Source organism: Mangifera indica, chromosome 13 (assembly GCF_011075055.1).
Source record: "Mangifera indica cultivar Alphonso chromosome 13, CATAS_Mindica_2.1, whole genome shotgun sequence".
NCBI lineage: Eukaryota > Viridiplantae > Streptophyta > Magnoliopsida > Sapindales > Anacardiaceae > Mangifera > Mangifera indica.
This window is the reverse complement of record NC_058149.1, coordinates 3,246,733-3,261,948: the sequence shown is the minus strand read 5'-3', so window position 1 is coordinate 3,261,948 and position 15,216 is coordinate 3,246,733. Positions and strand designations below refer to the sequence as shown.

At 29.4% G+C, this 15,216-nt stretch overlaps 1 long non-coding RNA gene across 1 annotated transcript; it reads right to left on the bottom strand.

Annotated features, from left to right (window-relative positions):
- Positions 1 to 10,236: 10,236 nt before the first annotated feature.
- On the bottom strand, positions 10,237 to 10,887 carry LOC123193904. The gene is made up of 2 exons (XR_006497170.1): positions 10,686 to 10,887; positions 10,237 to 10,575 (listed from the first exon to the last, which is right to left on the bottom strand). It is a non-coding gene; the product is annotated as an uncharacterized LOC123193904 (long non-coding RNA).
- Between the last annotated feature and the right edge of the window lie 4,329 nt (positions 10,888 to 15,216).

The window sequence follows — 15,216 nt, the reverse complement described above, 5'->3', positions numbered from 1 at the left end:
GACGGGCAGTAGATCTACTGCAGCGTTATGGCTTGAATCCATGACAAAATTAACTCTACAAAGACCAATTTGTTAATTTTATTAATAAGCCAATAGTAATTCATGTACAGTATGTATATAGAAGCTTTTTTATACTAAATTAATCTTAATACAACTTAAACATTGAATCATATAATAATAAAACAAATGTTAATTAAAATAATCATTCTTAATTAATTCAGCTAAAATCCAGATATATTAAGCAAATCTGAATCTAACCTATATCAATTTTTCATAGCTTGATTGCACTTTGAATAGTCCATTTTTATCTTTTAAACGGTTCGTTTTCCCAGACATTGATAAATATGATATAAGTGTGCAAGTGTCATCTTCTAAAATCTGTAGGTTTGTTGACTTTCACTAAATCTGAGAGTTATATATTTGACAATCGACTAAGTGTTACCAAGAGCGAAATATTTATCACCAAAATTGATCTCAAATCAGTTTATTGAATGGCTAAAATTCATTTTAGCCAGTTGGATCAAATTGATTCAAAATTGAGCAACATAAACAGTGTCAAACTATAATTCTACCGTTGGGTCAATATGCTCAAATAGTCAAAATTATTTTTGAATTTATTAGAATTTCAAAATTTTGCTATATAATGTTGACATCACTGGTTTGACCAGCCACTTGGATGGATCAACATATGTTTAAGATCTTAAAACCTTGCATTTGTTATTTACACATGTTGCCGATTCAAAGTTTGATATGTAATTGTCAAGAACCACTCTTATAGTCTAAAACCTTGTAGGGATGTGATCACATCACAACTAATGGTTTTATACTTGAAAAACAAGTTGCTCAAGTATGTAAGTTGACGAGTTCTGTTTGTGGACTCAAAACAAACGTTAGGAATAAAATGTTTGTTTAGACTTAAAACCTTTTAGTTTTTATAAAAAAACAAATAAGAATCATGTGTACTTGGATCCTACCATACATGATACATATTATATGATATAATACGATACAGATGAAAAATAATATGTATAATGGGATATACAAATTAATACAATGAAGTATCATTATGATATGATACATATTATTGATACAGATCGATACACTTTTTTAGAAAAAATGATAATATAATAGGGTGTATATGAGAAGTTTAAATTTTCAAAGATGTTTGTAATGTTTTTCAAAATAATGACATGTCAATTCAAATTTTTTGTAATTTTATATTTAAAAATTGTATTATAATATATTATATGATACTCGATACATGATACAAAAATACTAGCATTTTGTTACACAATTCTACTACCATGATGCATTTTGAGTAGGAGCGCAATGATGTTATGTATCTAAAATACAATGTCTATCAAAATAAAATATCATACTTATAGATAGTATAAGGTTTGGGTATCCAATTGATTCTTCATAAAGGACTTAAAAGAGGTAGTTTTTATCCTCCGATATGATCTATTGCATAAATCGTATAAATTATTGAATTTCAATCATAGTGTATATATGGACACGATGTTGAAAAACTCCACATGGTCATGTCAATCTTGGAGACTATGTTGTGAGACGCAAGAAGTGAGAGACAAGATTATTTGAGTTTATTAGCATCCATTATTACGATGATCCAAAAGATCTTTCAAAGATTTAAAATTAAGTATCAATAATAATCAAGTCATATAAGTCAATCCAACCCAAAAAAATTCTACTATGGAAATCGAGTATGAGGCATTTAAAAAACATGAAGTACTAAATCATAACTTTAGTCATGGAGTCATGGTCTCACCGTGAGATCTAATTGCATACTTAGGCCCATTTGATCAAAGTGATTGATCAATAGAAAGGTTTGTTTGTTAGAAATTTTCCAATGTGGACTACATTAATTATAATTTTGGTTTAATAAAATCAGGATAATTGATTAGTCTAATGTCAAGTTTTACAAATGGGTTTAAGTAATCAATAAGGATAAGTCTAATACACTTAAAAATTATGATCTGAGTGGACAACATAAGTGTAGGTCTTGAGGTTTATTGAACCTGATAAGAGGTCAATTAACCTACTATATATTGGCTAAATCTCTAGTCTAAAGCCTAATGTAGTATGTTCATCATGTAGTTTATCCATTCAAAGTTGTCATTCAAGGAGGTTTCTGGAGTAAAAGACCAGGTCACATTGAAAGGTGATCTCAGTAGGCAATTTCAACAATTTTATGAATTTAGTTTGTATAGTGATCTAGGTATTCCTAAAACCCTAAAGTTAAATTTAGTATTTTACAGCTTATATATAGATTCTATGGATTTAGGATTGATTTATTTTATTCAATTTATGCAAAATGTATTAATGTTTTGTAAATGTAAGAAGCATGGTAGGAACATGGATTCATTCTATGTTGTTTGCATCAATGATGGCTATAGTGCAAGTGGGTGAATGCTGGAGTTGGTGCTTTAGAGCCAATCTTCTCAACGATATTAAGTTGTATTTGAACATTTGAGTGGCATTTATTTATTTAATAAATGCATATGTTTACACGTATGCATGGATAAACATCTTTAGGTTAGTAAAATCATGACGAGGGAATCAACATGTAATGTAACTTGATTGTGAGAACCCTATGACCACTTCTGGTGGCTAATCTAAAAACATTTGTATCTTCAATATCATTTTAACTAAAAGCACAAATAATATGATAAAGCTATCATAGTGTTGAACAACCTACCGAAAGATAGCAATTGATTTATGGTGTTATGGTTATTGGTGTAAACTTGGTGCAATACATGGGTGTATGTTGACTACATGTCCACTAAACAAAACCACAAAAAAGATTTCACTTAGATGGCAACCCTAATATCTATGGAATAGATCCTTTGATAGATGATGGTGTATATTATCATTATACTTGAGATCATTAGAACATTTCGTGTACTAATCGACCTTGGTTGATCTTAGTCTAACATATCCATTTTGGAGGCATTTAATACAATAGTAGTTAGTTATGTTGAGAAGTATAGTGAGGCTATAATGAGTTAACAAAGGTATCATCACTCTCAAGTACAAGAGCAAATATTTCACCACTTTAATTATCGCAATGTACTTAAAATCTATGGCTATAATAGGAATGGGCGGTGTTTGTTCGAATGTTAACTTGATCATATTGGACTAACCAAACATTTACATCAAAGGTAATCAGAAGTAGAAACTACTTCTACGCCTCATCATTGATAAGAGATTGTTTGATGAAATGATTCAAATACATAATAATCATACCATTGAGTTAATAAATATCTGGTCATTATAAGAGATATTTTCATTGTTTTAGTGACCAATTATTTTGCTCTTATTAAAAATTAAAAAAAAAATTCTCTTACAATGGAAAAATGGTTGTTAAAAAGTTTATTTCTCATGATTAAAAACTTTTAATGATAGAAAAAATTTCGTCTTCACTTCTCATTATAATTTCCCTTATTAAAAATATTAACAACGAAAGTACTTTTTAGAAAAAGAAGCTATAACAATAGACAACGACAGAATTTTTCATATCATTAAAACTTTTTAACGATATAAAATAGATTTTTAATAATCATTTTTCCCTTGTTAAAGTTATAAATTTATTTATTTTAAAAAAAAAGTATAAATAATTGGTTGTTAAAAACCATGAAAATAATTCTTATATCGATCAGATATTTATCAGCTTGATTTTTTCTCTTGCTAATACCAGTTTTTTTTTTGTACTAATGTATAATATGCCCTTGATCCTAGGGAAAACATTTTTCTTGCATAATTTTTATGTTTTTCGCTGCTTTGATATGATTCTTATGCATGAAAAACCTACATCATAGAGCAAGATTGGCATCTACAAGACATCATAACCATCCAAATAATAAAGAGTCAATGAAATATAAGAACTTGCCAACATTATAGTTATCATGTAATCAAATCACTCCATCAACCAATATCTCATCAAGGTTAAGGAACAAAAGTAATGACTACCTCAAAATAACCCTTAATTTACATTATTTGATTTATGTAGCAATAATCAAACACAACTGGATAAAGTGACTACTCAATCTAGTTATGGCCACAAATTTGAGTGGTTGCTCTTATCCATAAGATGAGCTTGAGATATCTTTTTTCCTACACAAGAGAGATAAATCCTTTATTGATTCGTTGTAGCCTACATACAAGTCTCAATGCAACTAATCAATCCTACTTTGATAATCTTAACTTAATGACTACATTTGGCTAATGTCAAACTATGCTAATTGATATACAAATGATTCAGTGATCTTAATTTAAAGAATCACATATACCACCATTTGTTACAAGATATATTCCATAGACAAAAGAGTTACCATCTAAATAAAATCCTTCGACAAATTAGCCTAGTGAGCATACATACAACATGCACCTATGTGTTATATCATATTGTCATCAAACAATGTTGACACATGAGATCTATCACTACCTTTTGATTTGATCATTCGATGTGATGATAGTCTTACCTTCTTATTTGTGAACTAGGTCAGAATGATATTGAGGCTACAAATATTTTAGAATAGTCATCATATGTGCACATAGGGTTATTATGATTAAGATACATATTAATCCCTTCATCAAGCTTCACCATTCTAAGAACATTTATCCAAAACATGTAATGCTATGATGAAGATTTGCCATTTTATTGATTATAAACATGACACATGATAAAATAATGCATATTGTACAAATACATTAGCCAAAATGGTTGGCTTTAGAACACCAACTCTAGCAATCATATATGATGATACTTGAGAGTGACTCCGAGGAGAACTTTTTGATTGTATAACAATGTTGTTTTTAAAGTACAAAGTTTGAAAACATGTTATTATGTCAAAGTATGGCTGGAAAACAATTGTTCTCCATTTTTGAATCATTAAAGTGTCTTCTTCACGTTAAATAAATTGTCACTAAAAATCCCTTTACCAACAAGTCATATTCCCACACAAGAACTTCATGATAAAAGTTCAGAAAAATCCCCATGTATAGGAATGAAATAAATGTAGCTACTCAAACTTGATTGAAAACCACCTTATATAAGTCTTACTCTACATCGAAACAAATAAATAAATAAAATAAAAGAATAAGTGTAAAACAGGACAATCAATTAATATCCTTTACTATTACATAACATGAACATGAAAAATTGTTTAAGAAACAACTCTTTAGCGTCTATTATTATTCAAGAATAAAAAATAAACAAAATAAAAATAGCAAGGATACTTATTTTCATCAAGCATGCTTTCTTTCATGGTTCCATCAAGTCCACAAAATTAAACTTGAAGAAGAAACCAGTTGATCAAAGTTCAAGATATGAATATTAGTTGAAGTGAAGAGAGCTTAATTATAGCACCACTTTTTACGTAAGTTTGTTTAGTACTATTCTAAATTTAATTTATTTTATTTGTTAATGACAGGATGTTCAAATTAATTACTAGCAACCACACACATATTAGCCTCAGAATTTCATATTAATACGTTTTGAGATAAAAAATGGCAAACAATAGACTATGTCAACCAATTTCTATCAAGGGATTTAATTAATTACCTATAATTTTAAAACCCTCTAATAATTAAATAAAATTAGCATCCTCCTTTTAATTACTACATTATGTAATATGAGTTAGTAATGGAAGATCTTAATTTTTTTAAACTAAAAAGGGAAACCAAATACAAAAATAAGTAAATGTTCTTAGTGATCATTGTCATCGTTTGAAAACATGCAATTAGTTTATTCTACCAAATTTCTTAATATAAAAGAAGTCAAATATCCATTTCTACATGGTAAAGAACAATAAACATGATTTTATGAATTATTAATATAAATAAATTTATCTAAGGGTTATGTTTGACAATATAATAAACAATAAAAAGAATTTTATATATTTATGGTAGTGGTGGATGACCATTCCAAGTACACTTGGGTTTACTTCTTAAAGAGAAAGTGAAGCACTATCCAAGTTTATTGAATTTAAAAATACTATAAAGATGGAGTTTGGAAAAAAAATTAAATGCTTAAAGAGTGACAGTGACAATGAATTCATGTCAAACAATTTCTTTCAGTATTGTGATAGCAATGGTATTTAACAACAAATGACATTTCCTAACACCCCTTATCAAAATAGGGTTGCCAAAAGGAAATTGGCACATCTCACATCAAAATGTATTTCATGGCTTCATGAGAAGAACCTTCCTTGAGAACTTTGGGTAGAAATAGTTTAATGTGCATATTTTGTGATAAATAGGCTGCCTCTTTGGCCAAGTAAAGAAAATGTTCCATTTGAGATTGTGTACAATGTAAAACCAAATGTGAATTATTTGCAGGTGTTTGGTTCTATTTGTGATGTTCATATATCTAAAACTAATTAAACCAAACTTGATCTAAAAGCAAAGAAGTGTGTTTTTGTTGGTTATGACTCATATAGGAAAGGATGAAAATGCATGGTTCCAAAGACATAAATTCATCACATCTAGAGATGTTGTATTTGATGAGTTGTCATTTTGGTTTTTTGCCAAAATTTGATTGTTGAAAATGCAGTTTATTATGATGATCAATGCAATTTGGAGCTATTCCCTCAAACTAATTCACAAGCATCTTGTAATAATAATACTACAAGAATTGATGAATCTTCAACTCCCAAGATTGAGTGTTTCAAGTTCAGAAGATAGTGGATAGACAATTAGAAAATCAACAAGGGAGAAAAGACAACCAAATTACCTTAAAGATTATGAATTACAACTCAATAATTGCATTGTGACTTCATGCTTTTTTACTAGAACTTTTAATGAAGGATAACCAAATGTTATGACGAAGCTAAATGTTATCGAGAATGGGAAACATCAATGCAAGAAGAAATTGAAGCTTTAAAGGAAAATAAGACTTGGGAGCTTATGCCAAAACCAGAAAATTGCAAGTTAGTCACCTGCAAATGGATCCATTGGCTGAAGAAAAAAAATAGATAGGAAAATTGATAGACATAAAGCTCGTCTAGTTGCATATGGTTTCTCTCAATGCTATGGATTAGATTATGAGGAGACCTTCAGTCTGGTTGTGAAATCGGTAACCATGAAAGTAATTTTTTCACTTATTGCCTTTAAAGGTTTGAAGTTATGGCAACTTGATATGAAGAACACATTTCTTTACAGTGAGCAAGATCATGAAGTATTGATGGAACAAGCCCAAGGATATATCTTTGAGCAATTTCCCTACCATGTGTTTCAATTAAAGAAGGTGTTGTATGGTCTCAAACAAATACCACATGTCTGGTATGGTAAAGTTGCTCAATATTTCATCTTTTGTGGATTTAAGATTTCTAATTTAGATTCTAGTTTATCTGTAAAATTAGAATCAAAGATGCATTTACCGATTTTACTGTATATGGATGACATGATAACTATGGGAGATAATGAAGTTGAAATTTCTTAGTTGTGGTCTAATTTGTCCATTCGGTTTGAGATGAAAATTTTGGGTGAGATTGGATGTTTTCTTAACCTGGAAGTAAAGAAATTAGATTAGAGATATTTTATATCTCAAAGAAGATATGCTCAAAACCTTTTGGAGCGTTTTGGCATGGGAGAGTCAAAAGAAATGAGTACTTCTATGGAGTCTGATCTCAAGTTAAAGAAAACAGAAGGTAATTTTTTAAAGGATGCAAGCAGGTTTCAATAACTTGTTGGTTGTTTGATTTACTTAACTATCACAAGACCAGATATTGCATACTTAGTTGGTGTTATCTCTCAATTTACGCAAAGTCCAAGAACTCCTCATTTAGATGTTGCAAAGAGAATCTTACGTTATGTAAAAGATTTTCCTTCATATGGCCTTAAAGGATGTAAATAGGTTTTGATAACTTGTTGGTAGTTTAATTTACTTAACTATCACAAAAACCAGATTTTCCATATTCAGTTGGTGCTATCTTTCAATTCACGAAAAGCCCAAGAACTCCTCATTCAAATGTTGCAAAAAGAATCTTATGTTATGTAAAAGGTTTTCTTACATATGGTCTTATGTAGAAGAAAGGTAATAATTTCTTGTTGAGAGGATTTGCTAATGTAGATTGGATAGATGATGTAATTGATTGTCATTCAACTTCAGAGTATTGTTTCAATACTACTTCAGCCATTGTTTCATGGTGTGCAACAAGAAACTGTTGCTTTGTCTAACACTGAAGTTGAATACATGGGAGCCACAATAGCTACCCAAGAATGCATTTGGTTAAAGTGTTTGATGAATGATATTTTTTTGTAAAGTTGATTATGTGGTGCAAATTTGTTGTGACAATAAGAGTACAATCAGATTTGCTTCAAATCCAATCTTTCATGGACCAACAAAACATATTGAAGTTCATCACCACTTTGTTCAAGAAAAAGTGTTGAACCAATAAATTGAGTTGAAAGTGATTTAGTGATCAAGTGGAAAATATATTTACAAAAACTTTAGCAAAGGCTAAATTTGAAAAATTTAAGCCAGTCTTTGAGTTGTTGATCGTAAGTTTGCACTAAAGGGGAGTATTATAAATTAGTGCAACTTATGTGTTGCTATTATTTTCTATTAATAAGTCAGTTTTATGTTTCTATTATTTTGGGTCATGACCAAGTCAAAAGTGAGGTGTAAATAAAAAAATATTTTACTTTATGGTGGAAATAGTGATTGTTTGTTCTGATAGAATTTTATGCAAGTAGTGAGAGTCTATTTAGGGATGATTTTATACAATAGTGGGAGTTTTTTAATGCAGAATTGGGAATATGTTTATACAGTAGTGAGAGTCTTTTATACAGTAGTAAGAGTTTATTTAGGAAAGTCTGTTAATGTAGAGTCTATAAATTAAAAACAAATAATGTATTTTTATTCTTTCTTCAATAAAATCAGTAGTCTCATCTTCAAATACAGTTGTCTCCATAAATCAATTCTTGTCTTTTCTTAAATTAATATCCTTTACTATTATTTAACATGAAAATGAAAAGTTGTTTAAGAAACAACTGTTCAACATCCAATATTATTCAAGAACAAAAAAAAAAACAAAATTAAAAAAAAAAACAAGGATATTTATTTTCATCAAGCATGCTTTCTCTCATGGTTCCATCAAATCCACAAAATTAAGCTTGAAAAAGAAGCCAATTTTAAACAATAACTATTTCAACCAACTTTTATGAAGGAATTTAATTAAATACCTATAATTTTAAAACCCTCTTATAATTAAACAAAATTAACATCCCCCTTTTAATTACTACATTATGTAATATGAGTTAGTAAATGGAAGATCTTAATTTTTTTAAACTTAAAAGGGAAAACAAAATAAAAAATAAATAAATGTTCTTAATGATCTTTGTCGTCATCGAAAAACATGCAATTAGTTTATTCTACCAAATTTCTTAATATATAAGAAGTCAAATAAGATATTTTTCCATTTTTACTTGGTAAGGAACAATAAACATGATTTTATGAATTATTAATATAAATAAATTTATCTACACTCTTATAAAGTATATTTATCTAAGGGCTATGTTTAACAATATAATAAACAATAAAGAGGATTAATATATATATATATATATATATATAAAATCATTTTCTAGTTAAAATGTCTTGATATAAATTTGGTCAAGACAATATACATTCATCGTCGCATTAACTACATTAGACTAAAAATGATATTTTATAATTTAAATACAATAGTCTTGATACATTTACATACACAAATTCTCTTCTTATGTTTCATGTTATTATAGACAAGGAAATTTAAATCAATTTTAAGTTGTACTTGTCTCTTAAAAATACTCAAAACAATTTTTTTGTTTTTAGATTAATACATTTGTGTTCATTCAGTATGTGTTATGTATAGGATGTTAATCAATGAATTATGTCAAAAAAAAAAAAAAAAGATGGGATGAATGGTGCATAGCAAGTCTTTATATGTGGGAAATTAATAAATTATTAAAGAAGAACGCATCATAATTGGATGAAAATTAATATTATTAATTTATTTATATAAATTAATGTATTTTAATATAATTGTTTATTTTATATATAATTTAAAACCACTCAATTATATTAAAACATATTAATTTTTATATATCAGTTAGTAAAAAACATATGTAATAATTAATTACCCTCCTATCTACAATTGCTTCACATTTTTTTCACATTTATGACTAATGTTTTTCACATTTAAAATTTCAGTAATTATGTATCAAGAAATTCAATATTTGAACTTGCGCTTTGATTTCATGCTTCTCAAGTAACAAATGGTTGATCATTTGAAATTGAAATAATGTCAATGGCCTTCCCCGAATACATAAAAGCAATTCTTAAATCTAGGGCCAATTGTGATTACATCCATTGTATATCAATTTTTTTTTTTTTATAATCCATAAATCTTTGACCTAATTTCAATTTTGTAATTTGGGCTCCAAATTGCAACCTCATCTTTGACCATATTTCAACTTTGTAATCTGAGTTTGATACGCAACCTTTTCTTTGACCTAACACCAACTTTGTAAATGAGTTCGAAACTGTAACCTTGTTGCCAAACATCAACAAACCTTGAAAAAAGCAAAACAAAAGAATGAAAGGAAACATGAAGTTTATAAAGATTAAAAAGAAATTTTAATTAATGAAACTTTGATATTTAGCCATGAAACATTATACTCACTTTTATCACTAGCGAACTCCATTGCTTTCTTCAGTAACTGAGTCTAACTTTTTAATTAAATGATAAGAAATAGAGTGATAAATGATTGAAGAGGATATTCTAGAGGATCGCAACAAGTCCTTGGATTGTGATAGGGAGCTCCTTCAAGTGGGGATTTCAAGGTTTTTCATTTCTCATTTTTGTAAGTGAAAATGAAAAAGAAAACGTCTCAAAACCCAATTTCAACTCTTCTCATACTCTCTATTTGTAATGGTTTTGTAACTACCCCTGCAAAACTTTTTAAAGTCCATTTAATTTTTGTCTACTTTTGTTACTGACACTTAACTTTTTTTGCTATTTGTAATAAATTTCATTATAATTTTCTATTTTTTTCTCTTATTGTTATGGATAAACATTTTGTAAACAATTTCATATAAACTCTTTAAAAGCGGAGATTACAAAGTTTTTAACTATGGATTAAAAACCAGACATTGGTCATTAAATAGAACATCTTATGTCGAAGACTTAAAAAATGTCCACACTCAAAATTATCATGTGGGTACACACATACATACATATACACACACACATACATACATACATATATATATATATATATATATAGATATGTGCATTACGTTTGAAAAGTCCATTAACCCATCCGTTATCCTTTAAGTTTGTTTTTACTATAAATTAGTTTGTCATTTTCTTCCCATTTCACAATTTTGTTATGTTTTGGCAATTATTAAGACAATGGTTCAAGTATCTTCATGGCAAAGAATTAGAATTCTTTCGTTACTATGAGCTCTAATTCCTCTATTGCACCCTTAGTCTTCTATCATCTAATTCTCGTATATATCGAATCAAAACCCTCAGATAACCTTAGCCTATCTTTTTCTCATTTCCATGCTTTTGTCAATGACATTATAATTCAATCACATCCTATTAAGTTGTTCAAGTTTTTATTTCTTAAAACTATCAAGACTATGATATTTTTAGTTAATGAGGAACTTTTACTTAAGTCAGATCGTTCATTCAATGTTGACTAACCACATCAAACATGTGAAACCTATAACACCGATGGGTGTGTAGCAAGGGTAATCTTGTCCACTTATGTGTATTTTTGTAACATCTCTGTCCAAATACATACCTCTGATAGAAATATACCAAAAAAGACGTACACAACTGGATTATTTGAAAACTTTGATACATGATCATAATTATAAAGCGTGCGAAGAGGTGAAAAATGCAAATAAATACTTCATAAAATTATAACCAATATCTAGAAAATCTTTATACAATATAAATGTATAAAATATAAACAACAGTTGTGTCTGAAATGTCAAGAAAGTAAACTGATCATCTGAAAATAAATTAAAATAACATAATAGCCCCTTAGCCTCGCACAACTGCTCACTAGACCACTGAATCCCTCGTCTGCCCTACTACTCACCTTTACCTGCAAAACATACAAAAGGAATGCATGAGTACAACTTAGTAAGTGGTGACCTTTTGACATCCATACTATTATAAATAACTAGTGATAAAAGAAACTTGTGTTCCATTCATAAGTTAAATGTGGTCACATTATGGCACCTTGGTGCCTTGACATAGATCATCCACAAAATTGAGGAAACCCAAGCTATAATTGACATATCTAATGTCTTAGTGAAAGTTATTATGGTGTCTTACACATATGTCAAACGGTCTATTAGGCTAACTAACTGAGACACCTTGATCACACAAGAAAATCTCTGATAACAGCTCATTCTTCTATCATATAAGTTGATCAAAACTACTGACTAACCATCCAAGATGACCCTTACCTAGGTACATATATGGTGGATCTCGCTGATCACGTGAGAAATATCTAAAAGCCACGTCTTGACCATGAACACCTGAACTGAACTAGAGAGCTATGCACTTTGGCGCTAAGTGTATGAAGCATTTCATGGGTATTCAGCCTTATTGCTTTCACAAATATTGTCACTTACGCACATAGTTAGTAATTATCTAGTTGTGTGATACTAGCCTTAAGGTTGTTGACTTTTGACTCAGTCTGAACTTGTGTTGTCATTTATATAGTCGAGCATCTCATCTATGTCTTTTTTGAATTCTTTATCCTTTAATATCTCATTATTCTTATTACATAACTCTCTCATTTTATGCACATATCCTAGGGGTGTAATCATTTTTTGTCTTTGTCTAGGGGTACAAAGTTGTGTGTTTCTCTACCCACGCCTACATGCCTCTAACCTATATACATAGGCATATGGCACTAAACATATAATCATGTATAGAGCAAGTGCACACACGAGAAGATGACTTGGACACACTCACATGCACTTTACTTCATGTGGATATGCCACGTGTCTTCTATTACACATCATCCACTTTTGGAAAGTTATACATAAGCATGTGTCTCATACCACACAATCTTGCATGTCTTCCCTCAAAACAAGTGCACGAATCTCAAACCTTTAAAATTTCTAAAACGACACGTCTTGGGTTTTTTATGCCTCTCTAATCACAAGGCAATACTCACACAACCAAGGTATAAATAGTAGTTTCTAAGCATCATAAACATACTGTTTCCATTATTCTTTTGACAATAATGCATAAATAGTCTCATTATATTGAATCTAAGAACATTAAACATTCAAGCATGCCTTTATCCAAAATAGCACATTAATCGTGTCATACATTACCATAGAAATTTCACATACATATCTATAGTGTTTTATAGCCAATAACCATCTTAAATAATCATATATGATATTCATACTATATTCAAAATGCAAGGGCAGTGGTCATTCAAACCCATACAACCCTAGATAAAATTCTGTCATGAAAGAATCTCATGTTCTTATCTAAACATCACATATTCCGACCACCCAGATCATAAAACAACAGATTTAGGTCATAAACCATACAAGAAATCTCTCTAAACATTCCTACAGCAATTAATCATGCTTAATAAACTGAAGTCAAGTCGAAGCACCATTTACTTGATTTTATATGTTTGTCGATGCACTCTTCTTGAAATTGGTGACTTTTGGAAACTGACGGTGCTTAAGCAATCTCCTCTCATAGCCCTCTCTCAATAGTATGCAACTGTGAATGATAATGTGAGAGAATTAAGGTTGGTCATATTTTTATTTTAATTCCAAGACGTAACGCACAGGCATGTATAGGTCATACACGATCATGTATCAAGTTGCATAACTAAGGCAACTTCCTATTTCGTCATGATCATAATCTAATCCTCTAATTTGACTTCCTGTCAACAATACATGATCATGCATGCCTCTATACACAGTCATGTACCTCTAAAAATCATTAATCATTGAATTTAAAACTAAAGAAAAAGATTGAAATGTCATTGGGTTTATCTGTGGGTGTTACAATTTTTTGTTTATCGTTGATTTTTATATAAGTTAGAAAATGGTTTTATTTAAATATGGAATTTTAATCTATCAAATAGTTGCGCATGAAGGGTGCCTAGTTGTTCATGTTGTGCAAGGTAGATAAAACAGATAATGTGTCATGTAGGATCATTTTAAATAAGTGACCAACCATTCACACAAATGAAAGCCCATTGTAGTGGTTACAATTTGAAAAATTATAAAGTAAACATTAAGCATGATTTAGTCACTTCCTTTATACATGTCTTTCACCCAAAGTTTGATATTATGTTCTTCTAGTCAGTAAAGGTGATTTTCAATAGACAAAAGGCAAATTATGGCATAGAATTCATCGAGTAGAGATCAAGTCAATAAAAGAACTATTTCTATTTAATTTTGATTTAATTATTGTATGTGGTTGATGTTATGATATTGGGCACATTGATCTAAGAAGATTTCATGCAATTTTGATTGTCTATATAAGCTAATATTATTAAGATAAAGTAGAAAGAATGATTAAAATCTAATATACATATGAACATGAAAGAAATTAGGAGATATAGTGCTTTTTGTGTTCCTTAATTTAATGAAACCAGTATCTAAGTCAGGTTGTGATATTAGCAAACTAATTCATGAATTCTGACTGAAACGAAACCTATAAGTTTGTAATTAACATATTGATTGAATGCTAGAGATTAGAATTAGTAATACAAATTTTATATACTATAGGATTTGTTGACATATGTGTTATTTGAGATAGGTTTAGTGTTATAAACGGCTTAGAGACCATCAAACGTTTTGTGGTATTATTTTGATATGAAAAATCTGACAATGACAATCAAAATTTCCATTCCAGATGCTTAGAAATGATCATTCCAGGGATAGATAACAAATCTAAAATTAGGATAGATAACGATCATTCATCAATTAGGACAAATCTATTGATGAACGTCGAATAGTCATATAAAGGACATGTGCAATTTGTTAGTGACACATAGGACTAGACGCGATGAATGCTAAGGGTTGTCAGATATTCATGATGTAAGTATGAATGACCATTCAAGGACACGTATAGTTGTGCATATTGATTTAGACACAAACAGACATAAACAAAGTAAGAAGTTGTTCATGTTTAGAGGAAATGCATG